Here is a 27,524-nt window from a genome sequence, read left to right as displayed (position 1 = left end):
TCCGGGTTCAGTGCGTGTCCGGGTTCAGTGCATGTCCGGGTTCAGTGCGTGTCCGGCTTCAGTGCGTCCGGGCTCAGTGTGTCGGGGTTCAGTGCGTGTCCGGGTTCAGTGCGTGTCCGGGTTCAGTGCGTGTCCGGGTTCAGTGTGTCCAGGTTCAGTGTGTCGGGGTTCAGTGTGTCCGGGTTCAGTGCATGTCCGGGTTCAGTGCGTGTCCGGCTTCAGTGCGTCCGGGCTCCGTGTGTCGGGGTTCAGTGCGTGTCCGGGTTCAGTGCGTGTCCGGGTTCAGTGTCTCCGGGTTCAGTGTGTCGGGGTTCAGTGCGTTCGGGTTCAGTGTGTCGGGGTTCAGTGCGTTCGGGGTCAGTGTGTCGGGGTTCAGTGCGTGTCCGAGTTGAGTGCATGTCCGAGTTCAGTGTGTCCGTGTTCGGTGTGTGTCGGGGTTCAGTGCGTGTCGGGGTTCAGTGCGTGTCGGGGTTCAGTGCGTGTTGGGGTTCAGTGCGTGTCGGGGTTCAGTGCGTGTCGGGGTTCAGTGTGTGTGTAGGGGTTCAGTGCGTGTCCGGGTTCAGTGCGTGTCCGGGTTCAGTGTGTCTGGGTTCAGTGCATGTCCGGGTTCAGTGTGTCCGGGTTCAGTGCGTCCGGGTTCAGTGCGTGTCCGGGTTCAGTGTGTCGGGGTTCAGTGTGTCGGGGTTCAGTGTGTCGGGGTTCAGTGCGTGTCCGGGTTCAGTGCGTGTCCGGGTTCAGTGTGTCCGGGTTCAGTGTGTCCGGGTTCAGTGTGTCCGGGTTTAGTGCGTGTCCGGGTTTAGTGCGTGTCCGGGTTTAGTGCGTGCCTGGGTTCAGTGTGTCCGGGTTCAGTGCGTCCGGGTTAAGTGCGTGTCCGGCTTCAGTGCGTCTGGGTTCCGTGTGTCGGGGTTCAGTGCGTGTCCGAGTTCAGTGCGTGTCCGGGTTCAGTGTGTCCGTGTTCGGTGCGTGTCCGGATTCAGCGTGTCCGGGTTCAGCGTGTCCGGGTTCAGTGTGTCGGGGTTCAGTGCGTGTCCGGGTTCAGTGCGTGTCTGGGTTCAGTGTGTCTGGGTTCAGTGCGTGTCCGGGTTCAGTGTGTCGGGGTTCAGTGCGTGTCTGGCTTCAGTGCGTCCGGGTTCAGTGTGTCTGGGTTCAGTGCGTGTCCGGGTTTAGTGCGTGTCCGGGTTCAGTGTCTCGGGGTTCAGTCGTGTCCGGGTTCAGTGTGTCGGGGTTCAGTGCGTTCGGGTTCAATGTGTCGGGGTTCAGTGCGTTCGGGTTCAGTGTGTCGGGGTTCAGTGCGTGTCCGAGTTGCGTGCGTGTCCGAGTTCAGTGTGTCCGTGTTCGGTGCGTGTCGGGGTTCAGTGCGTGTCGGGGTTCAGTACGTGTGGGGGTTCAGTGCGTGTCGGGGTTCAGTGCGTGTCCGGGTTCAGTGCGTGTCCAGGTTCAATGCGTGTCCGGGTTCGGTGCGTGTCCGGGTTCGGTGCGTGTCGGGGTTCACTGCGTGTCGGGGTTCAGTGTGTCGGGGTTCAGTGCGTGTCCGGGTTCAGTGCGTGTCCGGGTTCAGTGTGTCTGGGTTCAGTGCGTGTCCGGCTTCAGTGCGTGTCCGGGTTCAGTGTGTTCGGGTTCAGTGTGTCCGGGTTACGTGCCTGTCCGGGTTCAGTTTGTACGGGTTTAGTGCGTGTCCGGGTTTAGTGCGGGTCCGGGTTCAGTGCGTCGGGGTTCAGTGTGTCGGGGTTCAGTGCGTCCGGGTTCTGTGCGTCCGGGTTCTGTGCGCCCGGGTTCTGTGTGTCCGGGTTCAGTGCGTCTCCGGGTTCAGTGCATGTCCGGGTTCAGTGTGTCCGAGTTCAGTGCGTCTCCGGATTCAATGCGTGTCTGGGTTCATTGTGTCCGGGTTCAGTGCGTGTCCGGGTTCAGTGTGTCCAGGTTCAGTGTCTCCGGGTTCAGTGTGTCCGTGTTAGGCGCCTGTCCGTGTTCAGCGTGTCCGGGTTCAGCGTGTCCGGGTTCAGTGTGTCCGGGTTCAGTGTGTCGGGGTTCAGTGCGTGTCCGGCTTCAGTGCGTCCGGGTTCCGTGTGTCGGGGTTCAGTGCGTGTCCGGGTTCAGTGCGTGTCCGGGTTCAGTGTGTCCGTGTTCGGTGCGTGTCCGGGTTCAGCGTGTCCGGGTTCAGCGTGTCGGGGTTCAGTGCGTGTCTGGGTTCAGTGTGTCTGGGTTCAGTGCGTGTCCGGGTTCAGTGTGTCGGGGTTCAGTGCGTGTCTGGCTTCAGTGCGTCCGGGTTCAGTGTCTCGGGGTTCAGTGGTGTCCGGGTTCAGTGTGTCGGGGTTCAGTGCATTCGGGTTCAATGTGTCGGGGTTCAGTGCGTTCGGGTTCAGTGTGTCGGGGTTCAGTGCGTGTCCGAGTTGAGTGCGTGTCCGAGTTCAGTGTGTCCGTGTTCGGTGCGTGTCGGGGTTCAGTGCGTGTTGGGGTTCAGTGCGTGTTGGGGTTCAGTGCGTGTCGGGGTTCAGTGCGTGTGGGGGTTCAGTGCGTGTAGGGGTTCAGTGCGTGTCCGGGTTCAGTGCGTGTCCGGGTTCAGTGCGTGTCCGGGTTCAGTGCGTGTCGGGGTTCAGTGTGTCGGGGTTCAGTGTGTCGGGGTTCAGTGCGTGTCCGGGTTCAGTGCGTGTCCGGGTTCAGTGTGTCTGGGTTCAGTGTGTCCGGGTTCAGTGCGTGTCCTGCTTCAGTGTGTCCGGATTCAGTGCGAGTCCGCGTTCAGTGTGTCCGGGTTCAGTGTGTCCGGGTTCAGTGCGTGTCAGGCTCCAGTGTGTGTCGGGGTTCAGTGTGTCGGGGTTCAGTGTGTCGGGGTTCAGTGTGTCGGGGTTCAGTGTGTCCGGGTTCAGTGTGTCCGGGTTCAGTGTGTCCGGGTTCAGTGCGTGTCCGGCTTCAGTGCGTGTCCGGGTTCAGTGTGTCCGGGTTCAGTGCGTGTCCGGGTTCAGTGTGTCTGGGTTCAGTGCGTGTCCGGGTTCAGTGTGTCGGGGTTCAGTGCATGTCTGGCTTCAGTGCGTCCGGGTTCAGTGTGTCTGGGTTCAATGTGTCTGGGTTCAATGCGTGTCCGGGTTCAGTGCGTGTCCGGGTTCAGTGTGTCTGGGTTCAGTGCGTGTCCGGGTTCAGTGTGTCGGGGTTCAGTGCATGTCTGGCTTCAGTGCGTCCGGGTTCAGTGTGTCTGGGTTCAATGCGTGTCCGGGTTTAGTGCGTGTCCGGGTTCAGTGTCTCGGGGTTCAGTAGTGTCGGGGTTCAGTGCGTGTCCGGGTTCAGTGTGTCTGGGTTCAATGTGTCTGGGTTCAGTGTGTCTGGGTTCAGTGTGTCTGGGGTCAGTGTGTCCGGGTTCAGTGCGTGTCCGGCTTCAGTGCGTGTCCGTGTTCAGTGTGTCCGGGTTCAGTGTGTCCGGGTTACGTGCCTGTCCGGGTTCAGTTTGTACGGGTTTAGTGCGTGTCCGGGTTCAGTGTGTCCGGGTTCAGTGCGTGTCCGGGTTCAGTGTGTCCGGGTTCAGTGCGTGTCCGGGTTCAGTGTGTCCGGGTTCAGTGCGTGTCCGGGTTCAGTGCATCCGGGTTCTGTGCGTCCGGGTTCTGTGCGTTCGGGTTCTGTGTGTCAGGGTTCAGTGCGTGTCAGGGTTCAGTGCGTTTCAGGGTTCAGTGCGTGTCAGGGTTCAGTGCGTGTCCGGGTTCAGTGCGTGTCCGGGTGGAGTGTGTCCAGGTTCAGTGTGTCCGGGTTCAGTGTGTCCGGGTTCAATGCGTGTCCGGGTTCAGCGTGTCCGGGTTCAGCGTGTCGGGGTTCAGTGCGTGTCCGGGTTCAGTGTGTCCGGGTTCAGTGCGTGTCCGGGTTCAGTGTGTGTCCGGCACCAGTAGGTGTCAGGGTTCAGAGTGTGTCGGGGTTCAGTGTGTCGAGGTTCAGTGTGTCGGGGTTCAGTGTGTCGGGGTTCAGTGTGTCGGGGTTCAGTGTGTCGGGGTTCAGTGTGTGTCCGGGTTCAGTGCGTGTCCAGGTTCAGTGCGTGTCTGGCTTCAGTGTGTCGGGGTTCAGTGCGTGACCGGGTTCAGTGTGTCTGTGTTCGGTGCGTGTCAGGGTTCAGTGAGTGTCCGGTTTCAGTGAGTGTCCGGGTTCAGTGCGTGTCCGGATTCGTTGCGTGTCTGGGTTCAGTGTGTCGGGGTTCAGTGTGTCGGGGTTCAGTGCGTGTCTGGCTTCAGTGCGTGTCCGGGTTCAGTGCGTGTCTGGCTTCAGTGCGGCTGGGTTCAGTGTAGCGGGGTTCAGTGTGTGTCCGGGTTCAGTGCGTGTCTGGCCTCAGTGCGTCCGGGTTCAGTGTGTCTGGGTTCAGTGCGTGCCGGGGTTCAGTGCGTGTCTGGCTTCAGTGTGTCGGGGTTCAATGTGTCGGGGTTCAGTGTGTCGGGGTTCAGTGCGTGTGCGTGTTCAGAGTGTCCAGATTCAGTGTGTCGGGGTTCAGTGTGTCGGGGTTCAGTGTGTCGGGGTTCAGTGCGTGTCGGGGTTCAGTGTGCCCGGGTTCAGTGTGTCCGGGTTCAGTATGTCCGGGTTCAGTGTGTCGGGGCTCAGTGCGTGTCCGTGTTCATAGTGTCCAGGTTCAATGTGTCCGGGTTCAGTGTGTCCAGGTTCAGTGCGTGTCCGGGTTCAGTGTGTCCGGGTTCAGTGTGTCCGGGTTCAGTGTGTCGGGGCTCAGTGCGTGTCCGTGTTCATAGTGTCCAGGTTCAATGTGTCCGGGTTCAGTGCGTGTCCGGGTTCAGTGTGTCCGGGTTCAGTGTGTCGGGGTTCAGTGCGTGTCCGGGTTCAATGCGTGTCTGGCGTCAGTGTGTCCGGGTTCAGTGCGTGTCCGGGTTCAGTGTGTCCGGGTTCAGTGCGTCTCCGGGTTCATTGTGTCCGTGTTCAGTGTGTCTGGGTTCAGTGTGTCCGGGTTCAATGCGTGTCTGGGTTCATTGTGTCCGGTTTCAGTGCGTGTCCGGGTTCAGTGCGTGTCCGGGTTCAGTGCGTCCAGGTTCAGTGTGTCCGGGTTCAGTGTGTCGGGGTTCAGTGCGTGTCCGGGTTCAGTGTGTCCGGGTTTAGTGCGTGTCCGGGTTCAGTGTCTCGGGGTTCAGTGGTGTCCGGGTTCAGTGCGTTCGGGTTCAGTGTGTCGGGGTTCAGTGTGTCTGGGTTCAGTGTGTCGGGGTTCAGTGCGTGTCTGGCATCAGTGCGTGTCCGGGTTCAGTGCGTGTCCGGGTTCAGTGCGTGTCTGGCTTCAGTGCGTCTGGGTTCAGTGTGTCGGGGTTCAGTGTGTGTCCGGGTTCAGTGCGTGTCTGGCTTCAGTGCGTGTCCGGGTTCAGTGCGTCGGGGTTCAGTGCGTGTCGGGGTTCAGTGCGTGTCCGGGTTCAATGCGTGTCCGGGTTCGGTGCCTGTCCGGGTTCGGTGCGTGTCCGGGTTCAGTGCGTGTCGGGGTTCAGTGTGTCGGGGTTCAGTGCCTGTCCGGGTTCAGTTTGTACGGGTTTAGTGCGTGTCCGGGTTTAGTGCGGGTCCGGGTTCAGTGCGTCGGGGTTCAGTGTGTCGGGGTTCAGTGCGTCCGGGTTCTGTGCGTCCGGGTTCTGTGCGCCCGGGTTCTGTGTGTCCGGGTTCAGTGCGTCTCCGGGTTCAGTGCGTGTCCGGGTTCAGTGTGTCCGGGTTCAGTGCGTCTCCGGATTCAATGCGTGTCTGGGTTCATTGTGTCCGGGTTCAGTGCGTGTCCGGGTTCAGTGTGTCCAGGTTCAGTGTCTCCGGGTTCAGTGTGTCCGTGTTAGGCGCCTGTCCGTGTTCAGCGTGTCCGGGTTCAGCGTGTCCGGGTTCAGCGTGTCCGGGTTCAGTGTGTCGGGGTTCAGTGCGTGTCCGGCTTCAGTGCGTCCGGGTTCCGTGTGTCGGGGTTCAGTGCGTGTCCGGGTTCAGTGCGTGTCCGGGTTCGGTGCGTGTCCGGGTTCAGCGTGTCCGGGTTCAGCGTGTCCGGGTTCAGCGTGTCGGGGTTCAGTGCGTGTCTGGGTTCGGTGTGTCTGGGTTCAGTGCGTGTCCGGGTTCAGTGTGTCGGGGTTCAGTGCGTGTCTGGCTTCAGTGCGTCCGGGTTCAGTGTCTCGGGGTTCAGTGCGTGTCTGGCTTCAGTGCGTCCGGGTTCAGTGTCTCGGGGTTCAGTGGTGTCCGGGTTCAGTGTGTCGGGGTTCAGTGCATTCGGGTTCAATGTGTCGGGGTTCAGTGCGTTCGGGTTCAGTGTGTCGGGGTTCAGTGCGTGTCCGAGTTGAGTGCGTGTCCGAGTTCAGTGTGTCCGTGTTCGGTGCGTGTCGGGGTTCAGTGCGTGTTGGGGTTCAGTGCGTGTCGGGGTTCAGTGCGTCTGGGGGTTCAGTGCATGTGGGGGTTCAGTGCGTGTAGGGGTTCAGTGCGTGTCCGGGTTCAGTGCGTGTCCGGGTTCAGTGCGTGTCCGGGTTCAGTGCGTGTCGGGGTTCAGTGTGTCGGGGTTCAGTGCGTGTCCGGGTTCAGTGCGTGTCCGGGTTCAGTGTGTCTGGGTTCAGTGTGTCCGGGTTCAGTGCGTGTCCTGCTTCAGTGCGTGTCCTGCTTCAGTGTGTCCGGGTTCAGTGCGTGTCCTGCTTCAGTGTGTCCGGATTCAGTGCGAGTCCGCGTTCAGTGTGTCCGGGTTCAGCGTGTCCGGGTTCAGTGTGTCCGGGTTCAGTGCGTGTCAGGCTCCAGTGTGTGTCGGGGTTCAGTGTGTCGGGGTTCAGTGTGTCGGGGTTCAGTGTGTCCGGGTTCAGTTTGTACGGGTTTAGTGCGTGTCCGGGTTTAGTGCGTGTCCGGGTTTAGTGCGTGTCCGGGTTCAGTGTGTCCGGGTTCAGTGCGTGTCCGGGTTCAGTGTGTCCGGGTTCAGTGTGTCCGGGTTCAGTGTGTCCGGGTTCAGTGCGTGTCCGGGTTCAGTGCGTGTCCGGGTTCAGTGCGTGTCCGGCTTCAGTGCGTCCGGGTTCAGTGCATCGGGGTTCATTGTGTCCGGGTTCATTGTGTCCGGCTTCAGTGCGTCCGGCTTCAGTGCGTGTCCGGGTTCAGTGCGTCCGGGTTCAGTGCGTCCGGGTTCAGTGCATCGGGGTTCATTGTGTCCGGGTTCATTGTGTCCGGGTTCAGTGCGTCTGGGTTCTGTGCGTCCGGGTTCATTGTGTCCGGGTTCAGTGCGTCCGGGTTCAGTGTGTCCAGATTCAGTGTGTCCAGGTTCAGTGTGCCCGGGTTCAGTGTGTCCGGGTTCAGTGCGTCCGGGTTCAGTGCGTTCGGGTTCTGTGTGTCAGGGTTCAGTGCGTGTCAGGGTTCAGTGCGTGTCAGGGTTCAGTGCGTGTCCGGGTTCAGTGTGTCCGGGTGGAGTGTGTCCAGGTTCAGTGTGTCCGGGTTCAGTGTGTCCGGGTTCAATGCGTGTCCGGGTTCAGCGTGTCGGGGTTCAGTGCGTGTCCTGGTTCAGTGTGTCCGGGTTCAGCGCGTGTCCGGGTTCAGTGTGTGTCCGGCACCAGTAGGTGTCAGGGTTCAGAGTGTGTCGGGGTTCAGCGTGTCGGGGTTCAGTGTGTCGGGGTTCAGTGTGTCGGGGTTCAGTGTGTCGGGGTTCAGTGTGTCGGGGTTCAGTGTGTGTCCGGGTTCAGTGCGTGTCCAGGTTCAGTGCGTGTCTGGCTTCAGTGTGTCGGGGTTCAGTGCGTGACCGGGTTCAGTGTGTCCGTGTTCGGTGTGTGTCGGGGTTCAGTGCGTGTCGGGGTTCAGTGCGTGTCGGGGTTCAGTGCGTGTTGGGGTTCAGTGCGTGTCGGGGTTCAGTGCGTGTCGGGGTTCAGTGCGTGTCCGGGTTCAGTGCGTGTCCGGGTTCAGTGTGTCTGGGTTCAGTGCATGTCCGGGTTCAGTGTGTCCGGGTTCAGTGCGTCCGGGTTCAGTGCGTGTCCGGGTTCAGTGTGTCGGGGTTCAGTGTGTCGGGGTTCAGTGCGTGTCCGGGTTCAGTGCGTGTCCGGGTTCAGTGTGTCCGGGTTCAGTGTGTCCGGGTTTAGTGCGTGTCCGGGTTTAGTGCGTGTCCGGGTTTAGTGCGTGCCTGGGTTCAGTGTGTCCGGGTTCAGTGCGTCCGGGTTAAGTGCGTGTCCGGCTTCAGTGCGTCTGGGTTCCGTGTGTCGGGGTTCAGTGCGTGTCCGAGTTCAGTGCGTGTCCGGGTTCAGTGTGTCCGTGTTCGGTGCGTGTCCGGATTCAGCGTGTCCGGGTTCAGCGTGTCCGGGTTCAGTGTGTCGGGGTTCAGTGCGTGTCCGGGTTCAGTGCGTGTCTGGGTTCAGTGTGTCTGGGTTCAGTGCGTGTCCGGGTTCAGTGTGTCGGGGTTCAGTGCGTGTCTGGCTTCAGTGCGTCCGGGTTCAGTGTGTCTGGGTTCAGTGCGTGTCCGGGTTTAGTGCGTGTCCGGGTTCAGTGTCTCGGGGTTCAGTCGTGTCCGGGTTCAGTGTGTCGGGGTTCAGTGCGTTCGGGTTCAATGTGTCGGGGTTCAGTGCGTTCGGGTTCAGTGTGTCGGGGTTCAGTGCGTGTCCGAGTTGCGTGCGTGTCCGAGTTCAGTGTGTCCGTGTTCGGTGCGTGTCGGGGTTCAGTGCGTGTCGGGGTTCAGTACGTGTGGGGGTTCAGTGCGTGTCGGGGTTCAGTGCGTGTCCGGGTTCAGTGCGTGTCCAGGTTCAATGCGTGTCCGGGTTCGGTGCGTGTCCGGGTTCGGTGCGTGTCGGGGTTCACTGCGTGTCGGGGTTCAGTGTGTCGGGGTTCAGTGCGTGTCCGGGTTCAGTGCGTGTCCGGGTTCAGTGTGTCTGGGTTCAGTGCGTGTCCGGCTTCAGTGCGTGTCCGGGTTCAGTGTGTTCGGGTTCAGTGTGTCCGGGTTACGTGCCTGTCCGGGTTCAGTTTGTACGGGTTTAGTGCGTGTCCGGGTTTAGTGCGGGTCCGGGTTCAGTGCGTCGGGGTTCAGTGTGTCGGGGTTCAGTGCGTCCGGGTTCTGTGCGTCCGGGTTCTGTGCGCCCGGGTTCTGTGTGTCCGGGTTCAGTGCGTCTCCGGGTTCAGTGCGTGTCCGGGTTCAGTGTGTCCGAGTTCAGTGCGTCTCCGGATTCAATGCGTGTCTGGGTTCATTGTGTCCGGGTTCAGTGCGTGTCCGGGTTCAGTGTGTCCAGGTTCAGTGTCTCCGGGTTCAGTGTGTCCGTGTTAGGCGCCTGTCCGTGTTCAGCGTGTCCGGGTTCAGCGTGTCCGGGTTCAGTGTGTCCGGGTTCAGTGTGTCGGGGTTCAGTGCGTGTCCGGCTTCAGTGCGTCCGGGTTCCGTGTGTCGGGGTTCAGTGCGTGTCCGGGTTCAGTGCGTGTCCGGGTTCAGTGTGTCCGTGTTCGGTGCGTGTCCGGGTTCAGCGTGTCCGGGTTCAGCGTGTCGGGGTTCAGTGCGTGTCTGGGTTCAGTGTGTCTGGGTTCAGTGCGTGTCCGGGTTCAGTGTGTCGGGGTTCAGTGCGTGTCTGGCTTCAGTGCGTCCGGGTTCAGTGTCTCGGGGTTCAGTGGTGTCCGGGTTCAGTGTGTCGGGGTTCAGTGCATTCGGGTTCAATGTGTCGGGGTTCAGTGCGTTCGGGTTCAGTGTGTCGGGGTTCAGTGCGTGTCCGAGTTGAGTGCGTGTCCGAGTTCAGTGTGTCCGTGTTCGGTGCGTGTCCGGGTTCAGTGCGTGTTGGGGTTCAGTGCGTGTCGGGGTTCAGTGCGTGTGGGGGTTCAGTGCGTGTAGGGGTTCAGTGCGTGTCCGGGTTCAGTGCGTGTCCGGGTTCAGTGCGTGTCCGGGTTCAGTGCGTGTCGGGGTTCAGTGTGTCGGGGTTCAGTGTGTCGGGGTTCAGTGCGTGTCCGGGTTCAGTGCGTGTCCGGGTTCAGTGTGTCTGGGTTCAGTGTGTCCGGGTTCAGTGCGTGTCCTGCTTCAGTGTGTCCGGATTCAGTGCGAGTCCGCGTTCAGTGTGTCCGGGTTCAGTGTGTCCGGGTTCAGTGCGTGTCAGGCTCCAGTGTGTGTCGGGGTTCAGTGTGTCGGGGTTCAGTGTGTCGGGGTTCAGTGTGTCGGGGTTCAGTGTGTCCGGGTTCAGTGTGTCCGGGTTCAGTGCGTGTCCGGCTTCAGTGCGTGTCCGGGTTCAGTGTGTCCGGGTTCAGTGCGTGTCCGGGTTCAGTGTGTCTGGGTTCAGTGCGTGTCCGGGTTCAGTGTGTCGGGGTTCAGTGCATGTCTGGCTTCAGTGCGTCCGGGTTCAGTGTGTCTGGGTTCAATGCGTGTCCGGGTTTAGTGCGTGTCCGGGTTCAGTGTCTCGGGGTTCAGTAGTGTCGGGGTTCAGTGCGTGTCCGGGTTCAGTGTGTCTGGGTTCAATGTGTCTGGGTTCAGTGTGTCTGGGTTCAGTGTGTCTGGGGTCAGTGTGTCCGGGTTCAGTGCGTGTCCGGCTTCAGTGCGTGTCCGTGTTCAGTGTGTCCGGGTTCAGTGTGTCCGGGTTACGTGCCTGTCCGGGTTCAGTTTGTACGGGTTTAGTGCGTGTCCGGGTTCAGTGTGTCCGGGTTCAGTGCGTGTCCGGGTTCAGTGTGTCCGGGTTCAGTGCGTGTCCGGGTTCAGTGTGTCCGGGTTCAGTGCGTGTCCGGGTTCAGTGCATCCGGGTTCTGTGCGTCCGGGTTCTGTGCGTTCGGGTTCTGTGTGTCAGGGTTCAGTGCGTGTCAGGGTTCAGTGCGTTTCAGGGTTCAGTGCGTGTCAGGGTTCAGTGCGTGTCCGGGTTCAGTGCGTGTCCGGGTGGAGTGTGTCCAGGTTCAGTGTGTCCGGGTTCAGTGTGTCCGGGTTCAATGCGTGTCCGGGTTCAGCGTGTCCGGGTTCAGCGTGTCGGGGTTCAGTGCGTGTCCGGGTTCAGTGTGTCCGGGTTCAGTGCGTGTCCGGGTTCAGTAGGTGTCAGGGTTCAGAGTGTGTCGGGGTTCAGTGTGTCGAGGTTCAGTGTGTCGGGGTTCAGTGTGTCGGGGTTCAGTGTGTCGGGGTTCAGTGTGTCGGGGTTCAGTGTGTGTCCGGGTTCAGTGCGTGTCCAGGTTCAGTGCGTGTCTGGCTTCAGTGTGTCGGGGTTCAGTGCGTGACCGGGTTCAGTGTGTCTGTGTTCGGTGCGTGTCAGGGTTCAGTGAGTGTCCGGTTTCAGTGAGTGTCCGGGTTCAGTGCGTGTCCGGATTCGTTGCGTGTCTGGGTTCAGTGTGTCGGGGTTCAGTGTGTCGGGGTTCAGTGCGTGTCTGGCTTCAGTGCGTGTCCGGGTTCAGTGCGTGTCTGGCTTCAGTGCGGCTGGGTTCAGTGTAGCGGGGTTCAGTGTGTGTCCGGGTTCAGTGCGTGTCTGGCCTCAGTGCGTCCGGGTTCAGTGTGTCTGGGTTCAGTGCGTGCCGGGGTTCAGTGCGTGTCTGGCTTCAGTGTGTCGGGGTTCAATGTGTCGGGGTTCAGTGTGTCGGGGTTCAGTGCGTGTGCGTGTTCAGAGTGTCCAGATTCAGTGTGTCGGGGTTCAGTGTGTCGGGGTTCAGTGTGTCGGGGTTCAGTGCGTGTCGGGGTTCAGTGTGCCCGGGTTCAGTGTGTCCGGGTTCAGTATGTCCGGGTTCAGTGTGTCGGGGCTCAGTGCGTGTCCGTGTTCATAGTGTCCAGGTTCAATGTGTCCGGGTTCAGTGTGTCCAGGTTCAGTGCGTGTCCGGGTTCAGTGTGTCCGGGTTCAGTGTGTCGGGGCTCAGTGCGTGTCCGTGTTCATAGTGTCCAGGTTCAATGTGTCCGGGTTCAGTGCGTGTCCGGGTTCAGTGTGTCCGGGTTCAGTGTGTCGGGGTTCAGTGCGTGTCCGGGTTCAATGCGTGTCTGGCGTCAGTGTGTCCGGGTTCAGTGCGTGTCCGGGTTCAGTGTGTCCGGGTTCAGTGCGTCTCCGGGTTCATTGTGTCCGTGTTCAGTGTGTCTGGGTTCAGTGTGTCCGGGTTCAATGCGTGTCTGGGTTCATTGTGTCCGGGTTCAGTGCGTGTCCGGGTTCAGTGCGTGTCCGGGTTCAGTGCGTCCAGGTTCAGTGTGTCCGGGTTCAGTGTGTCGGGGTTCAGTGCGTGTCCGGGTTCAGTGTGTCCGGGTTTAGTGCGTGTCCGGGTTCAGTGTCTCGGGGTTCAGTGGTGTCCGGGTTCAGTGCGTTCGGGTTCAGTGTGTCGGGGTTCAGTGTGTCTGGGTTCAGTGTGTCGGGGTTCAGTGCGTGTCTGGCATCAGTGCGTGTCCGGGTTCAGTGCGTGTCCGGGTTCAGTGCGTGTCTGGCTTCAGTGCGTCTGGGTTCAGTGCGTGTCGGGGTTCAGTGCGTGTCCGGGTTCAATGCGTGTCCGGGTTCGGTGCCTGTCCGGGTTCGGTGCGTGTCCGGGTTCAGTGCGTGTCGGGGTTCAGTGCGTCCAGGTTCAGTGTGTCCGGGTTCAGTGTGTCGGGGTTCAGTGCGTGTCCGGGTTCAGTGTGTCCGGGTTTAGTGCGTGTCCGGGTTCAGTGTCTCGGGGTTCAGTGGTGTCCGGGTTCAGTGCGTTCGGGTTCAGTGTGTCGGGGTTCAGTGTGTCTGGGTTCAGTGTGTCGGGGTTCAGTGCGTGTCTGGCATCAGTGCGTGTCCGGGTTCAGTGCGTGTCCGGGTTCAGTGCGTGTCTGGCTTCAGTGCGTCTGGGTTCAGTGCGTGTCGGGGTTCAGTGCGTGTCCGGGTTCAATGCGTGTCCGGGTTCGGTGCCTGTCCGGGTTCGGTGCGTGTCCGGGTTCAGTGCGTGTCGGGGTTCAGTGTGTCGGGGTTCAGTGCCTGTCCGGGTTCAGTTTGTACGGGTTTAGTGCGTGTCCGGGTTTAGTGCGGGTCCGGGTTCAGTGCGTCGGGGTTCAGTGTGTCGGGGTTCAGTGCGTCCGGGTTCTGTGCGTCCGGGTTCTGTGCGTCCGGGTTCTGTGCGCCCGGGTTCTGTGTGTCCGGGTTCAGTGCGTCTCCGGGTTCAGTGCGTGTCCGGGTTCAGTGTGTCCGGGTTCAGTGCGTCTCCGGATTCAATGCGTGTCTGGGTTCATTGTGTCCGGGTTCAGTGCGTGTCCGGGTTCAGTGTGTCCAGGTTCAGTGTCTCCGGGTTCAGTGTGTCCGTGTTAGGCGCCTGTCCGTGTTCAGCGTGTCCGGGTTCAGCGTGTCCGGGTTCAGCGTGTCCGGGTTCAGTGTGTCGGGGTTCAGTGCGTGTCCGGCTTCAGTGCGTCCGGGTTCCGTGTGTCGGGGTTCAGTGCGTGTCCGGGTTCAGTGCGTGTCCGTGTTCGGTGCGTGTCCGGGTTCAGCGTGTCGGGGTTCAGTGCGTGTCTGGGTTCGGTGTGTCTGGGTTCAGTGCGTGTCCGGGTTCAGTGTGTCGGGGTTCAGTGCGTGTCTGGCTTCAGTGCGTCCGGGTTCAGTGTCTCGGGGTTCAGTGCGTGTCTGGCTTCAGTGCGTCCGGGTTCAGTGTCTCGGGGTTCAGTGGTGTCCGGGTTCAGTGTGTCGGGGTTCAGTGCATTCGGGTTCAATGTGTCGGGGTTCAGTGCGTTCGGGTTCAGTGTGTCGGGGTTCAGTGCGTGTCCGAGTTGAGTGCGTGTCCGAGTTCAGTGTGTCCGTGTTCGGTGCGTGTCGGGGTTCAGTGCGTGTTGGGGTTCAGTGCGTGTCGGGGTTCAGTGCGTCTGGGGGTTCAGTGCATGTGGGGGTTCAGTGCGTGTAGGGGTTCAGTGCGTGTCCGGGTTCAGTGCGTGTCCGGGTTCAGTGCGTGTCCGGGTTCAGTGCGTGTCGGGGTTCAGTGTGTCGGGGTTCAGTGCGTGTCCGGGTTCAGTGCGTGTCCGGGTTCAGTGTGTCTGGGTTCAGTGTGTCCGGGTTCAGTGCGTGTCCTGCTTCAGTGTGTCCGGGTTCAGTGCGTGTCCTGCTTCAGTGTGTCCGGGTTCAGTGCGTGTCCTGCTTCAGTGTGTCCGGATTCAGTGCGAGTCCGCGTTCAGTGTGTCCGGGTTCAGCGTGTCCGGGTTCAGTGTGTCCGGGTTCAGTGCGTGTCAGGCTCCAGTGTGTGTCGGGGTTCAGTGTGTCGGGGTTCAGTGTGTCGGGGTTCAGTGTGTCCGGGTTCAGTTTGTACGGGTTTAGTGCGTGTCCGGGTTTAGTGCGTGTCCGGGTTTAGTGCGTGTCCGGGTTCAGTGTGTCCGGGTTCAGTGCGTGTCCGGGTTCAGTGTGTCCGGGTTCAGTGTGTCCGGGTTCAGTGTGTCCGGGTTCAGTGCGTGTCCGGGTTCAGTGCGTGTCCGGGTTCAGTGCGTGTCCGGCTTCAGTGCGTCCGGGTTCAGTGCATCGGGGTTCATTGTGTCCGGGTTCATTGTGTCCGGCTTCAGTGCGTCCGGCTTCAGTGCGTGTCCGGGTTCAGTGCGTCCGGGTTCAGTGCATCGGGGTTCATTGTGTCCGGGTTCATTGTGTCCGGGTTCTGTGCGTCCGGGTTCTGTGCGTCCGGGTTCTGTGCGTCCGGGTTCTGTGTGTCCGGGTTCAGTGCGTCCGGGTTCTGTGCGTCCGGGTTCATTGTGTCCGGGTTCAGTGTGTCCGGGTTCAGTGCGTCTCCGGATTCAATGCGTGTCTGGGTTCATTGTGTCCGGGTTCAGTGCGTGTCCGGGTTCAGTGTGTCCAGGTTCAGTGTCTCCGGGTTCAGTGTGTCCGTGTTAGGCGCCTGTCCGTGTTCAGCGTGTCCGGGTTCAGCGTGTCCGGGTTCAGCGTGTCCGGGTTCAGTGTGTCGGGGTTCAGTGCGTGTCCGGCTTCAGTGCGTCCGGGTTCCGTGTGTCGGGGTTCAGTGCGTGTCCGGGTTCAGTGCGTGTCCGTGTTCGGTGCGTGTCCGGGTTCAGCGTGTCCGGGTTCAGCGTGTCGGGGTTCAGTGCGTGTCTGGGTTCGGTGTGTCTGGGTTCAGTGCGTGTCCGGGTTCAGTGTGTCGGGGTTCAGTGCGTGTCTGGCTTCAGTGCGTCCGGGTTCAGTGTCTCGGGGTTCAGTGCGTGTCTGGCTTCAGTGCGTCCGGGTTCAGTGTCTCGGGGTTCAGTGGTGTCCGGGTTCAGTGTGTCGGGGTTCAGTGCATTCGGGTTCAATGTGTCGGGGTTCAGTGCGTTCGGGTTCAGTGTGTCGGGGTTCAGTGCGTGTCCGAGTTGAGTGCGTGTCCGAGTTCAGTGTGTCCGTGTTCGGTGCGTGTCGGGGTTCAGTGCGTGTTGGGGTTCAGTGCGTGTCGGGGTTCAGTGCGTCTGGGGGTTCAGTGCATGTGGGGGTTCAGTGCGTGTAGGGGTTCAGTGCGTGTCCGGGTTCAGTGCGTGTCCGGGTTCAGTGCGTGTCCGGGTTCAGTGCGTGTCGGGGTTCAGTGTGTCGGGGTTCAGTGCGTGTCCGGGTTCAGTGCGTGTCCGGGTTCAGTGTGTCTGGGTTCAGTGTGTCCGGGTTCAGTGCGTGTCCTGCTTCAGTGTGTCCGGGTTCAGTGCGTGTCCTGCTTCAGTGTGTCCGGGTTCAGTGCGTGTCCTGCTTCAGTGTGTCCGGATTCAGTGCGAGTCCGCGTTCAGTGTGTCCGGGTTCAGCGTGTCCGGGTTCAGTGTGTCCGGGTTCAGTGCGTGTCAGGCTCCAGTGTGTGTCGGGGTTCAGTGTGTCGGGGTTCAGTGTGTCGGGGTTCAGTGTGTCCGGGTTCAGTTTGTACGGGTTTAGTGCGTGTCCGGGTTTAGTGCGTGTCCGGGTTTAGTGCGTGTCCGGGTTCAGTGTGTCCGGGTTCAGTGCGTGTCCGGGTTCAGTGTGTCCGGGTTCAGTGTGTCCGGGTTCAGTGTGTCCGGGTTCAGTGCGTGTCCGGGTTCAGTGCGTGTCCGGGTTCAGTGCGTGTCCGGGTTCAGTGCGTGTCCGGCTTCAGTGCATCGGGGTTCATTGTGTCCGGGTTCATTGTGTCCGGCTTCAGTGCGTCCGGCTTCAGTGCGTGTCCGGGTTCAGTGCGTCCGGGTTCAGTGCATCGGGGTTCATTGTGTCCGGGTTCATTGTGTCCGGGTTCTGTGCGTCCGGGTTCTGTGCGTCCGGGTTCTGTGCGTCCGGGTTCTGTGCGTCCGGGTTCTGTGCGTCCGGGTTCAGTGCGTCCGGGTTCTGTGCGTCCGGGTTCATTGTGTCCGGGTTCAGTGCGTCCGGGTTCAGTGTGTCCAGATTCAGTGTGTCCAGGTTCAGTGTGCCCGGGTTCAGTGTGTCCGGGTTCAGTGCGTCCGGGTTCAGTGCGTTCGGGTTCTGTGTGTCAGGGTTCAGTGCGTGTCAGGGTTCAGTGCGTGTCAGGGTTCAGTGCGTGTCCGGGTTCAGTGTGTCCGGGTGGAGTGTGTCCAGGTTCAGTGTGTCCGGGTTCAGTGTGTCCGGGTTCAATGCGTGTCCGGGTTCAGCGTGTCGGGGTTCAGTGCGTGTCCTGGTTCAGTGTGTCCGGGTTCAGCGCGTGTCCGGGTTCAGTGTGTGTCCGGCACCAGTAGGTGTCAGGGTTCAGAGTGTGTCGGGGTTCAGTGTGTCGGGGTTCAGTGTGTCGGGGTTCAGTGTGTCGGGGTTCAGTGTGTCGGGGTTCAGTGTGTCGGGGTTCAGTGTGTCGGGGTTCAGTGTGTGTCCGGGTTCAGTGCGTGTCCAGGTTCAGTGCGTGTCTGGCTTCAGTGTGTCGGGGTTCAGTGCGTGACCGGGTTCAGTGTGTCTGTGTTCGGTGCGTGTCAGGGTTCAGTGTGTGTCCGGTTTCAGTGAGTGTCCGGGTTCAGTGCGTGTCCGGGTTCAGTGCGTGTCCGGATTCGTTGCGTGTCTGGGTTCAGTGTGTCGGGGTTCAGTGTGTCGGGGTTCAGTGCGTGTCTGGCTTCAGTGCATGTCCGGGTTCAGTGCGTGTCTGGCTTCAGTGCGGCTGGGTTCAGTGTAGCGGGGTTCAGTGTGTGTCCGGGTTCAGTGCGTGTCTGGCTTCAGTGCGTCCGGGTTCAGTGTGTCTGGGTTCAGTGCGTGTCTGGCTTCAGTGCATGTCCGGGTTCAGTGCGTGTCTGGCTTCAGTGTAGCGGGGTTCAGTGTGTGTCCGGGTTCAGTGCGTGTCTGGCTTCAGTGCGTCCGGGTTCAGTGTGTCGGGGTTCAGTGCGTCCGGGTTCAGTGTGTCGGGGTTCAGTGCGTGCCGGGGTTCAGTGCGTGTCTGGCTTCAGTGTGTCGGGGTTCAATGTGTCGGGGTTCAGTGTGTCGGGGTTCAGTGCGTGTGCGTGTTCAGAGTGTCCAGATTCAGTGTGTCGGGGTTCAGTGTGTCGGGGTTCAGTGTGTCGGGGTTCAGTGCGTGTCGGGGTTCAGTGTGCCCGGGTTCAGTGTGTCCGGGTTCAGTATGTCCGGGTTCAGTGTGTCGGGGCTCAGTGCGTGTCCGTGTTCATAGTGTCCAGGTTCAATGTGTCCGGGTTCAGTGTGTGTCCAGGTTCAGTGTGTGTCCGGGTTCAGTGTGTCCGGGTTCAGTGTGTCCGGGTTCAGTGTGTCGGGGCTCAGTGCGTGTCCGTGTTCATAGTGTCCAGGTTCAATGTGTCCGGGTTCAGTGTGTCCAGGTTCAGTGCGTGTCCGGGTTCAGTGCGTGTCCGGGTTCAGTGTGCCCGGGTTCAGTGTGTCGGGGCTCAGTGCGTGTCCGTGTTCATAGTGTCCAGGTTCAATGTGTCCGGGTTCAGTGTGTCCAGGTTCAGTGCGTGTCCGGGTTCGGTGCGTGTCCGGGTTCAGTGTGTCCGGGTTCAGTGTGTCCGGGTTCAGTGTGTCCGGGTTTAGTGCGTGTCCGGGTTCAGTGTCTCGGGGTTCAGTGGTGTCCGGGTTCAGTGCGTTCGGGTTCAGTGTGTCGGGGTTCAGTGTGTCTGGGTTCAGTGTGTCGGGGTTCAGTGCGTGTCTGGCTTCAGTGCGTGTCCGGGTTCAGTGCGTGTCTGGCTTCAGTGCGTCTGGGTTCAGTGTGTCGGGGTTCAGTGTGTGTCCGGGTTCAGTGCGTGTCTGGCATCAGTGCGTCCGGGTTCAGTGTGTCGGGGTTCAGTGCGTGTCGGGGTTCAGTGCGTGTCTGGCTTCAGTGTGTCGGGGTTCAGTGTGTCGGGGTTCAGTGTGTCGGGGTTCAGTGCGTGTCGGGGTTCAGTGTGCCCGGGTTCAGTGTGTCCGGGTTCAGTATGTCCGGGTTCAATGTGTCGGGGCTCAGTGCGTGTCCGTGTTCATAGTGTCCAGGTTCAATGTGTCCGGGTTCAGTGTGTCGGGGTTCAGTGTGCCGGGGTTCAGTGTGCTGGGGTTCAGTGCGTGTCAGGGTTCAGTGTGTCGGGGTTCAGTGTGTCCGGATTCAGTGCGTGTCCGGGTTCAGTGTGTCCGGGTTCAGTGTGTCGGGGTTCAGTGCGTGTCCGGGTTCAATGCGTGTCTGGCTTCAGTGTGTCCGGGTTCAGTGCGTGTCCGGGTTCAGTGTGTCTCCGGGTTCATTGTGTCCGGGTTCAGTGTGTCCGGGTTCAGTGCGTGTCCGGGTTCAATGCGTCTCCGGGTTCATTGTGTCCGGGTTCATTGTGTCCGGGTTCAGTGTGTCCGGGTTCAGTGCGTGTCCGGGTTCAATGCGTGTCTGGGTTCAGTGTGTCCGGGTTCAGTGCGTGTCCGGGTTCCGTGCGTGTCCGGGTTCAGTGCGTGTCCGGCTTCAGTGCGTGTCCGGGTTCAGTGCGTCCAGGTTCAGTGTGTCGGGGTTCAGTGCGTGTCCGGGTTCAGTGTGTCCGGGTTTAGTGCGTGTCCGGGTTCAGTGCGTGTCCGGGTTCAGTGTGTCGGGGTTCAGTGCGTGTCTGGCTTCAGTGCGTGTCCGGGTTCAGTGCGTGTCTGGCTTCAGTGCGTCTGGGTTCAGTGTGTCGGGGTTCAATGCGTGTCTGGCTTCAGTGCGTGCGGGTTCAGTGTGTCGGGGTTCAGTGCGTGTCTGGCTTCAGTGTGTCGGGGTTCAATGTGTCGGGGTTAAGTGTGTCCGGGTTTAGTGCGTGTCCGGGTTCAGTGTGTCCAGGTTCAGTGTGTCGGGGTTCAGTGCGTGTCTGGCTTCAGTGTGTCGGGGTTCAATGTGTCGGGGTTAAGTGTGTCCGGGTTTAGTGCGTGTCCGGGTTCAGTGTGTCCAGGTTCAATGTGTCCGGGTTCAGTGTGTCCGGGTTTGGTGCGTGTCCGGGTTCAGTGTCTCGGGGTTCAGTGGTGTCCGGGTTCAGTGTGTCGGGGTTCAGTGCGTTCGGGTTCAGTGTGTCGGGGTTCAGTGCGTGTCCGAGTTGAGTGCGTGTCCGAGTTCAGTGTGTCCGTGTTCGGTGTGTGTCGGGGTTCAGTGCGTGTCGGGGTTCAGTGCGTGTCTGGGTTCAGTGCGTGTGGGTGGGGGGGGGGCGGGGGTTCAGTGCGTGTCGGGGTTCAGTGCGTGTCCGGGTTCAGTGCGTCCGGGTTCAGTGCGTGTCGGGTTCAGTGCGTGTCCGGGTTCAGTGTGTCGGGGTTCAGTGCGTTCGGGTTCAGTGTGTCGGGGTTCAGTGCGTGTCCGAGTTCAGTGTGTCCGTGTTCGGTGCGTGTCGGGGTTCAGTGCGTGTCGGGGTTCAGTGCGTGTCCGGGTTCAGTGCGTGTGGGGGATGGGTGGGTTCAGTGTGTGTAGGGGTTCAGTGTGTCTGGGTTCAGTGTGTCCGGCTTCAGTGTGTCTGGGTTCAGTGTGTCTGGGTTCAGTGTGTCCGGCTTCAGTGTGTCTGGGTTCAGTGTGTCTGGGTTCAGTGTGTCCGGGTTCAGTGCGTGTCCGGGTTCAGTGCGTGTCCGGGTTCAGTGCGTGTCCGGGTTCAGTGCGTGTCTGGGTTCAGTGCGTGTCCGGGTTCAGTGCGTGTCCGGGTTCAGTGTGTCGGGGTTCAGTGCGTGTCCGGGTTCAGTGGTGTCCGGGTTCAGTGTCTCGGGGTTCAGTGGTGTCCGGGTTCAGTGTGTCGGGGTTCAGTGTGTCTGGGTTCAGTGTGTCCGGCTTCAGTGTGTCTGGGTTCAGTGTGTCTGGGTTCAGTGTGTCCGGGTTCAGTGCGTGTCCGGCTTCAGTGCGTGTCCGGGTTCAGTGTGTCCGGGTTCAGTGCGTGTCCGGGTTCAGTGTGTCCGGCTTCAGTGTGTCTGGGTTCAGTGTGTCTGGGTTCAGTGTGTCCGGCTTCAGTGCGTGTCCGGGTTCAGTGTGTCCGGGTTCAGTGCGTGTCCGGGTTCAGTGTGTCCGGCTTCAGTGTGTCTGGGTTCAGTGTGTCTGGGTTCAGCGTGTCCGGCTTCAGTGTGTCTGGGTTCAGTGTGTCCGGCTTCAGTGTGTCTGGGTTCAGTGTGTCTGGGTTCAGTGTGTCTGGGTTCAGTGTGTCCGGCTTCAGTGTGTCTGGGTTCAGTGTGTCCGGCTTCAGTGTGTCTGGGTTCAGTGTGTCCGGCTTCAGTGTGTCGGGGTTCAGTGTGTCCGGCTTCAGTGTGTCGGGGTTCAGTGTGTCCGGCTTCAGTCCGTCCGGGTTCTGTGCGTCCGGGTTCAGTGTGTCCGGGTTCAGTGCGGGTCAGGGTTCAGTGCGTGTCGCGGTTCAGTGCGTGTCCGGGTTCAGTGTGTCGGGGTTCAGTGCGTGTCTGGGTTCAGTGTGTCCGGGTTCAGTGTGTCCGGGTTCAGTGTGTCCGGGTTCAGTGTGTCCGGGTTCAGCGTGTACGGGTTCAGTGTGTCGGGGTTCAGTGCGTGTCCGGGTTCAGTGTGTCCGGGTTCAGTGTGTCCGGGTTCAGCGTGTCCGGGTTCAGTGTGTCGGGGTTGAGTGCGTGTCCGGGTTCAGTGTGTCCGGGTTCAGTGTGTCCGTGTTCGGTGCGTGTCCGGTTTCAGTGCGTGTCGGGGTTCAGTGCGTGTCGGGGTTCGGTGCGTGTCGGGGTTCAGTGTGCCCGGGTTCAGTGTGTCCGGGTTCAGTATGTCCGGGTTCAGTGTGTCGGGGCTCAGTGCGTGTCCGTGTTCATAGTGTCCAGGTTCAATGTGTCCGGGTTCAGTGTGTCCAGGTTCAGTGCGTGTCCGGGTTCAGTGTGTCCGGGTTCAGTGTGTCCGGGTTCAGTGTGTCGGGGCTCAGTGCGTGTCCGTGTTCATAGTGTCCAGGTTCAATGTGTCCGGGTTCAGTGCGTGTCCGGGTTCAGTGTGTCCGGGTTCAGTGTGTCCGGGTTCAGTGTGTCGGGGTTCAGTGCGTGTCCGGGTTCAATGCGTGTCTGGCGTCAGTGTGTCCGGGTTCAGTGCGTGTCCGGGTTCAGTGTGTCCGGGTTCAGTGCGTCTCCGGGTTCATTGTGTCCGTGTTCAGTGTGTCTGGGTTCAGTGTGTCCGGGTTCAATGCGTGTCTGGGTTCATTGTGTCCGGGTTCAGTGCGTGTCCGGGTTCAGTGCGTGTCCGGGTTCAGTGCGTCCAGGTTCAGTGTGTCCGGGTTCAGTGTGTCGGGGTTCAGTGCGTGTCCGGGTTCAGTGTGTCCGGGTTTAGTGCGTGTCCGGGTTCAGTGTCTCGGGGTTCAGTGGTGTCCGGGTTCAGTGCGTTCGGGTTCAGTGTGTCGGGGTTCAGTGTGTCTGGGTTCAGTGTGTCGGGGTTCAGTGCGTGTCTGGCATCAGTGCGTGTCCGGGTTCAGTGCGTGTCCGGGTTCAGTGCGTGTCTGGCTTCAGTGCGTCTGGGTTCAGTGCGTGTCGGGGTTCAGTGCGTGTCCGGGTTCAATGCGTGTCCGGGTTCGGTGCCTGTCCGGGTTCGGTGCGTGTCCGGGTTCAGTGCGTGTCGGGGTTCAGTGTGTCGGGGTTCAGTGCCTGTCCGGGTTCAGTTTGTACGGGTTTAGTGCGTGTCCGGGTTTAGTGCGGGTCCGGGTTCAGTGCGTCGGGGTTCAGTGTGTCGGGGTTCAGTGCGTCCGGGTTCTGTGCGTCCGGGTTCTGTGCGCCCGGGTTCTGTGTGTCCGGGTTCAGTGCGTCTCCGGGTTCAGTGCGTGTCCGGGTTCAGTGTGTCCGGGTTCAGTGCGTCTCCGGATTCAATGCGTGTCTGGGTTCATTGTGTCCGGGTTCAGTGCGTGTCCGGGTTCAGTGTGTCCAGGTTCAGTGTCTCCGGGTTCAGTGTGTCCGTGTTAGGCGCCTGTCCGTGTTCAGCGTGTCCGGGTTCAGCGTGTCCGGGTTCAGCGTGTCCGGGTTCAGTGTGTCGGGGTTCAGTGCGTGTCCGGCTTCAGTGCGTCCGGGTTCCGTGTGTCGGGGTTCAGTGCGTGTCCGGGTTCAGTGCGTGTCCGTGTTCGGTGCGTGTCCGGGTTCAGCGTGTCCGGGTTCAGCGTGTCGGGGTTCAGTGCGTGTCTGGGTTCGGTGTGTCTGGGTTCAGTGCGTGTCCGGGTTCAGTGTGTCGGGGTTCAGTGCGTGTCTGGCTTCAGTGCGTCCGGGTTCAGTGTCTCGGGGTTCAGTGCGTGTCTGGCTTCAGTGCGTCCGGGTTCAGTGTCTCGGGGTTCAGTGGTGTCCGGGTTCAGTGTGTCGGGGTTCAGTGCATTCGGGTTCAATGTGTCGGGGTTCAGTGCGTTCGGGTTCAGTGTGTCGGGGTTCAGTGCGTGTCCGAGTTGAGTGCGTGTCCGAGTTCAGTGTGTCCGTGTTCGGTGCGTGTCGGGGTTCAGTGCGTGTTGGGGTTCAGTGCGTGTCGGGGTTCAGTGCGTCTGGGGGTTCAGTGCATGTGGGGGTTCAGTGCGTGTAGGGGTTCAGTGCGTGTCCGGGTTCAGTGCGTGTCCGGGTTCAGTGCGTGTCCGGGTTCAGTGCGTGTCGGGGTTCAGTGTGTCGGGGTTCAGTGCGTGTCCGGGTTCAGTGCGTGTCCGGGTTCAGTGTGTCTGGGTTCAGTGTGTCCGGGTTCAGTGCGTGTCCTGCTTCAGTGTGTCCGGGTTCAGTGCGTGTCCTGCTTCAGTGTGTCCGGGTTCAGTGCGTGTCCTGCTTCAGTGTGTCCGGATTCAGTGCGAGTCCGCGTTCAGTGTGTCCGGGTTCAGCGTGTCCGGGTTCAGTGTGTCCGGGTTCAGTGCGTGTCAGGCTCCAGTGTGTGTCGGGGTTCAGTGTGTCGGGGTTCAGTGTGTCGGGGTTCAGTGTGTCCGGGTTCAGTTTGTACGGGTTTAGTGCGTGTCCGGGTTTAGTGCGTGTCCGGGTTTAGTGCGTGTCCGGGTTCAGTGTGTCCGGGTTCAGTGCGTGTCCGGGTTCAGTGTGTCCGGGTTCAGTGTGTCCGGGTTCAGTGTGTCCGGGTTCAGTGCGTGTCCGGGTTCAGTGCGTGTCCGGGTTCAGTGCGTGTCCGGGTTCAGTGCGTGTCCGGCTTCAGTGCATCGGGGTTCATTGTGTCCGGGTTCATTGTGTCCGGCTTCAGTGCGTCCGGCTTCAGTGCGTGTCCGGGTTCAGTGCGTCCGGGTTCAGTGCATCGGGGTTCATTGTGTCCGGGTTCATTGTGTCCGGGTTCTGTGCGTCCGGGTTCTGTGCGTCCGGGTTCTGTGCGTCCGGGTTCTGTGCGTCCGGGTTCTGTGCGTCCGGGTTCAGTGCGTCCGGGTTCTGTGCGTCCGGGTTCATTGTGTCCGGGTTCAGTGCGTCCGGGTTCAGTGTGTCCAGATTCAGTGTGTCCAGGTTCAGTGTGCCCGGGTTCAGTGTGTCCGGGTTCAGTGCGTCCGGGTTCAGTGCGTTCGGGTTCTGTGTGTCAGGGTTCAGTGCGTGTCAGGGTTCAGTGCGTGTCAGGGTTCAGTGCGTGTCCGGGTTCAGTGTGTCCGGGTGGAGTGTGTCCAGGTTCAGTGTGTCCGGGTTCAGTGTGTCCGGGTTCAATGCGTGTCCGGGTTCAGCGTGTCGGGGTTCAGTGCGTGTCCTGGTTCAGTGTGTCCGGGTTCAGCGCGTGTCCGGGTTCAGTGTGTGTCCGGCACCAGTAGGTGTCAGGGTTCAGAGTGTGTCGGGGTTCAGTGTGTCGGGGTTCAGTGTGTCGGGGTTCAGTGTGTCGGGGTTCAGTGTGTCGGGGTTCAGTGTGTCGGGGTTCAGTGTGTCGGGGTTCAGTGTGTGTCCGGGTTCAGTGCGTGTCCAGGTTCAGTGCGTGTCTGGCTTCAGTGTGTCGGGGTTCAGTGCGTGACCGGGTTCAGTGTGTCTGTGTTCGGTGCGTGTCAGGGTTCAGTGTGTGTCCGGTTTCAGTGAGTGTCCGGGTTCAGTGCGTGTCCGGGTTCAGTGCGTGTCCGGATTCGTTGCGTGTCTGGGTTCAGTGTGTCGGGGTTCAGTGTGTCGGGGTTCAGTGCGTGTCTGGCTTCAGTGCATGTCCGGGTTCAGTGCGTGTCTGGCTTCAGTGCGGCTGGGTTCAGTGTAGCGGGGTTCAGTGTGTGTCCGGGTTCAGTGCGTGTCTGGCTTCAGTGCGTCCGGGTTCAGTGTGTCTGGGTTCAGTGCGTGTCTGGCTTCAGTGCATGTCCGGGTTCAGTGCGTGTCTGGCTTCAGTGTAGCGGGGTTCAGTGTGTGTCCGGGTTCAGTGCGTGTCTGGCTTCAGTGCGTCCGGGTTCAGTGTGTCGGGGTTCAGTGCGTCCGGGTTCAGTGTGTCGGGGTTCAGTGCGTGCCGGGGTTCAGTGCGTGTCTGGCTTCAGTGTGTCGGGGTTCAATGTGTCGGGGTTCAGTGTGTCGGGGTTCAGTGCGTGTGCGTGTTCAGAGTGTCCAGATTCAGTGTGTCGGGGTTCAGTGTGTCGGGGTTCAGTGTGTCGGGGTTCAGTGCGTGTCGGGGTTCAGTGTGCCCGGGTTCAGTGTGTCCGGGTTCAGTATGTCCGGGTTCAGTGTGTCGGGGCTCAGTGCGTGTCCGTGTTCATAGTGTCCAGGTTCAATGTGTCCGGGTTCAGTGTGTGTCCAGGTTCAGTGTGTGTCCGGGTTCAGTGTGTCCGGGTTCAGTGTGTCCGGGTTCAGTGTGTCGGGGCTCAGTGCGTGTCCGTGTTCATAGTGTCCAGGTTCAATGTGTCCGGGTTCAGTGTGTCCAGGTTCAGTGCGTGTCCGGGTTCAGTGCGTGTCCGGGTTCAGTGTGCCCGGGTTCAGTGTGTCGGGGCTCAGTGCGTGTCCGTGTTCATAGTGTCCAGGTTCAATGTGTCCGGGTTCAGTGTGTCCAGGTTCAGTGCGTGTCCGGGTTCGGTGCGTGTCCGGGTTCAGTGTGTCCGGGTTCAGTGTGTCCGGGTTCAGTGTGTCCGGGTTTAGTGCGTGTCCGGGTTCAGTGTCTCGGGGTTCAGTGGTGTCCGGGTTCAGTGCGTTCGGGTTCAGTGTGTCGGGGTTCAGTGTGTCTGGGTTCAGTGTGTCGGGGTTCAGTGCGTGTCTGGCTTCAGTGCGTGTCCGGGTTCAGTGCGTGTCTGGCTTCAGTGCGTCTGGGTTCAGTGTGTCGGGGTTCAGTGTGTGTCCGGGTTCAGTGCGTGTCTGGCATCAGTGCGTCCGGGTTCAGTGTGTCGGGGTTCAGTGCGTGTCGGGGTTCAGTGCGTGTCTGGCTTCAGTGTGTCGGGGTTCAGTGTGTCGGGGTTCAGTGTGTCGGGGTTCAGTGCGTGTCGGGGTTCAGTGTGCCCGGGTTCAGTGTGTCCGGGTTCAGTATGTCCGGGTTCAATGTGTCGGGGCTCAGTGCGTGTCCGTGTTCATAGTGTCCAGGTTCAATGTGTCCGGGTTCAGTGTGTCGGGGTTCAGTGTGCCGGGGTTCAGTGTGCTGGGGTTCAGTGCGTGTCAGGGTTCAGTGTGTCGGGGTTCAGTGTGTCCGGATTCAGTGCGTGTCCGGGTTCAGTGTGTCCGGGTTCAGTGTGTCGGGGTTCAGTGCGTGTCCGGGTTCAATGCGTGTCTGGCTTCAGTGTGTCCGGGTTCAGTGCGTGTCCGGGTTCAGTGTGTCTCCGGGTTCATTGTGTCCGGGTTCAGTGTGTCCGGGTTCAGTGCGTGTCCGGGTTCAATGCGTCTCCGGGTTCATTGTGTCCGGGTTCATTGTGTCCGGGTTCAGTGTGTCCGGGTTCAGTGCGTGTCCGGGTTCAATGCGTGTCTGGGTTCAGTGTGTCCGGGTTCAGTGCGTGTCCGGGTTCAGTGCGTGTCCGGGTTCCGTGCGTGTCCGGGTTCAGTGCGTGTCCGGCTTCAGTGCGTGTCCGGGTTCAGTGCGTCCAGGTTCAGTGTGTCGGGGTTCAGTGCGTGTCCGGGTTCAGTGTGTCCGGGTTCAGTGTGTCCGGGTTTAGTGCGTGTCCGGGTTCAGTGCGTGTCCGGGTTCAGTGTGTCGGGGTTCAGTGCGTGTCTGGCTTCAGTGCGTGTCCGGGTTCAGTGCGTGTCTGGCTTCAGTGCGTCTGGGTTCAGTGTGTCGGGGTTCAATGCGTGTCTGGCTTCAGTGCGTGCGGGTTCAGTGTGTCGGGGTTCAGTGCGTGTCTGGCTTCAGTGTGTCGGGGTTCAATGTGTCGGGGTTAAGTGTGTCCGGGTTTAGTGCGTGTCCGGGTTCAGTGTGTCCAGGTTCAGTGTGTCGGGGTTCAGTGCGTGTCTGGCTTCAGTGTGTCGGGGTTCAATGTGTCGGGGTTAAGTGTGTCCGGGTTTAGTGCGTGTCCGGGTTCAGTGTGTCCAGGTTCAATGTGTCCGGGTTCAGTGTGTCCGGGTTTGGTGCGTGTCCGGGTTCAGTGTCTCGGGGTTCAGTGGTGTCCGGGTTCAGTGTGTCGGGGTTCAGTGCGTTCGGGTTCAGTGTGTCGGGGTTCAGTGCGTGTCCGAGTTGAGTGCGTGTCCGAGTTCAGTGTGTCCGTGTTCGGTGTGTGTCGGGGTTCAGTGCGTGTCGGGGTTCAGTGCGTGTCGGGGTTCAGTGCGTGTCTGGGTTCAGTGCGTGTGGGTGGGGGGGGGGCGGGGGTTCAGTGCGTGTCGGGGTTCAGTGCGTGTCCGGGTTCAGTGCGTCCGGGTTCAGTGCGTGTCGGGTTCAGTGCGTGTCCGGGTTCAGTGTGTCGGGGTTCAGTGCGTTCGGGTTCAGTGTGTCGGGGTTCAGTGCGTGTCCGAGTTCAGTGTGTCCGTGTTCGGTGCGTGTCGGGGTTCAGTGCGTGTCGGGGTTCAGTGCGTGTCCGGGTTCAGTGCGTGTGGGGGATGGGTGGGTTCAGTGTGTGTAGGGGTTCAGTGTGTCTGGGTTCAGTGTGTCCGGCTTCAGTGTGTCTGGGTTCAGTGTGTCTGGGTTCAGTGTGTCCGGCTTCAGTGTGTCTGGGTTCAGTGTGTCTGGGTTCAGTGTGTCCGGGTTCAGTGCGTGTCCGGGTTCAGTGCGTGTCCGGGTTCAGTGCGTGTCCGGGTTCAGTGCGTGTCTGGGTTCAGTGCGTGTCCGGGTTCAGTGCGTGTCCGGGTTCAGTGTGTCGGGGTTCAGTGCGTGTCCGGGTTCAGTGGTGTCCGGGTTCAGTGTCTCGGGGTTCAGTGGTGTCCGGGTTCAGTGTGTCGGGGTTCAGTGTGTCTGGGTTCAGTGTGTCCGGCTTCAGTGTGTCTGGGTTCAGTGTGTCTGGGTTCAGTGTGTCCGGGTTCAGTGCGTGTCCGGCTTCAGTGCGTGTCCGGGTTCAGTGTGTCCGGGTTCAGTGCGTGTCCGGGTTCAGTGTGTCCGGCTTCAGTGTGTCTGGGTTCAGTGTGTCTGGGTTCAGTGTGTCCGGCTTCAGTGCGTGTCCG

General features: G+C 60.7%; 1 protein-coding gene across 1 annotated transcript in view; it reads left to right on the top strand.

The window, feature by feature from the left end:
* The window catches only part of LOC139256204 (guanine nucleotide exchange factor VAV2-like), a gene marked incomplete at both ends in the record, with an annotated part of 251,207 nt that overhangs the window by 130,993 nt on the left and 92,690 nt on the right, over positions 1-27,524 (top strand). The window lies entirely within an intron of this gene.

This window comes from Pristiophorus japonicus, unplaced genomic scaffold (assembly GCF_044704955.1).
Source record: "Pristiophorus japonicus isolate sPriJap1 unplaced genomic scaffold, sPriJap1.hap1 HAP1_SCAFFOLD_694, whole genome shotgun sequence".
In the NCBI taxonomy this organism is placed as follows: Eukaryota; Metazoa; Chordata; class Chondrichthyes; family Pristiophoridae; genus Pristiophorus; species Pristiophorus japonicus.
Note: the sequence above shows the minus strand (reverse complement) of the source record. Positions and strands in the feature narration are given on the sequence as shown.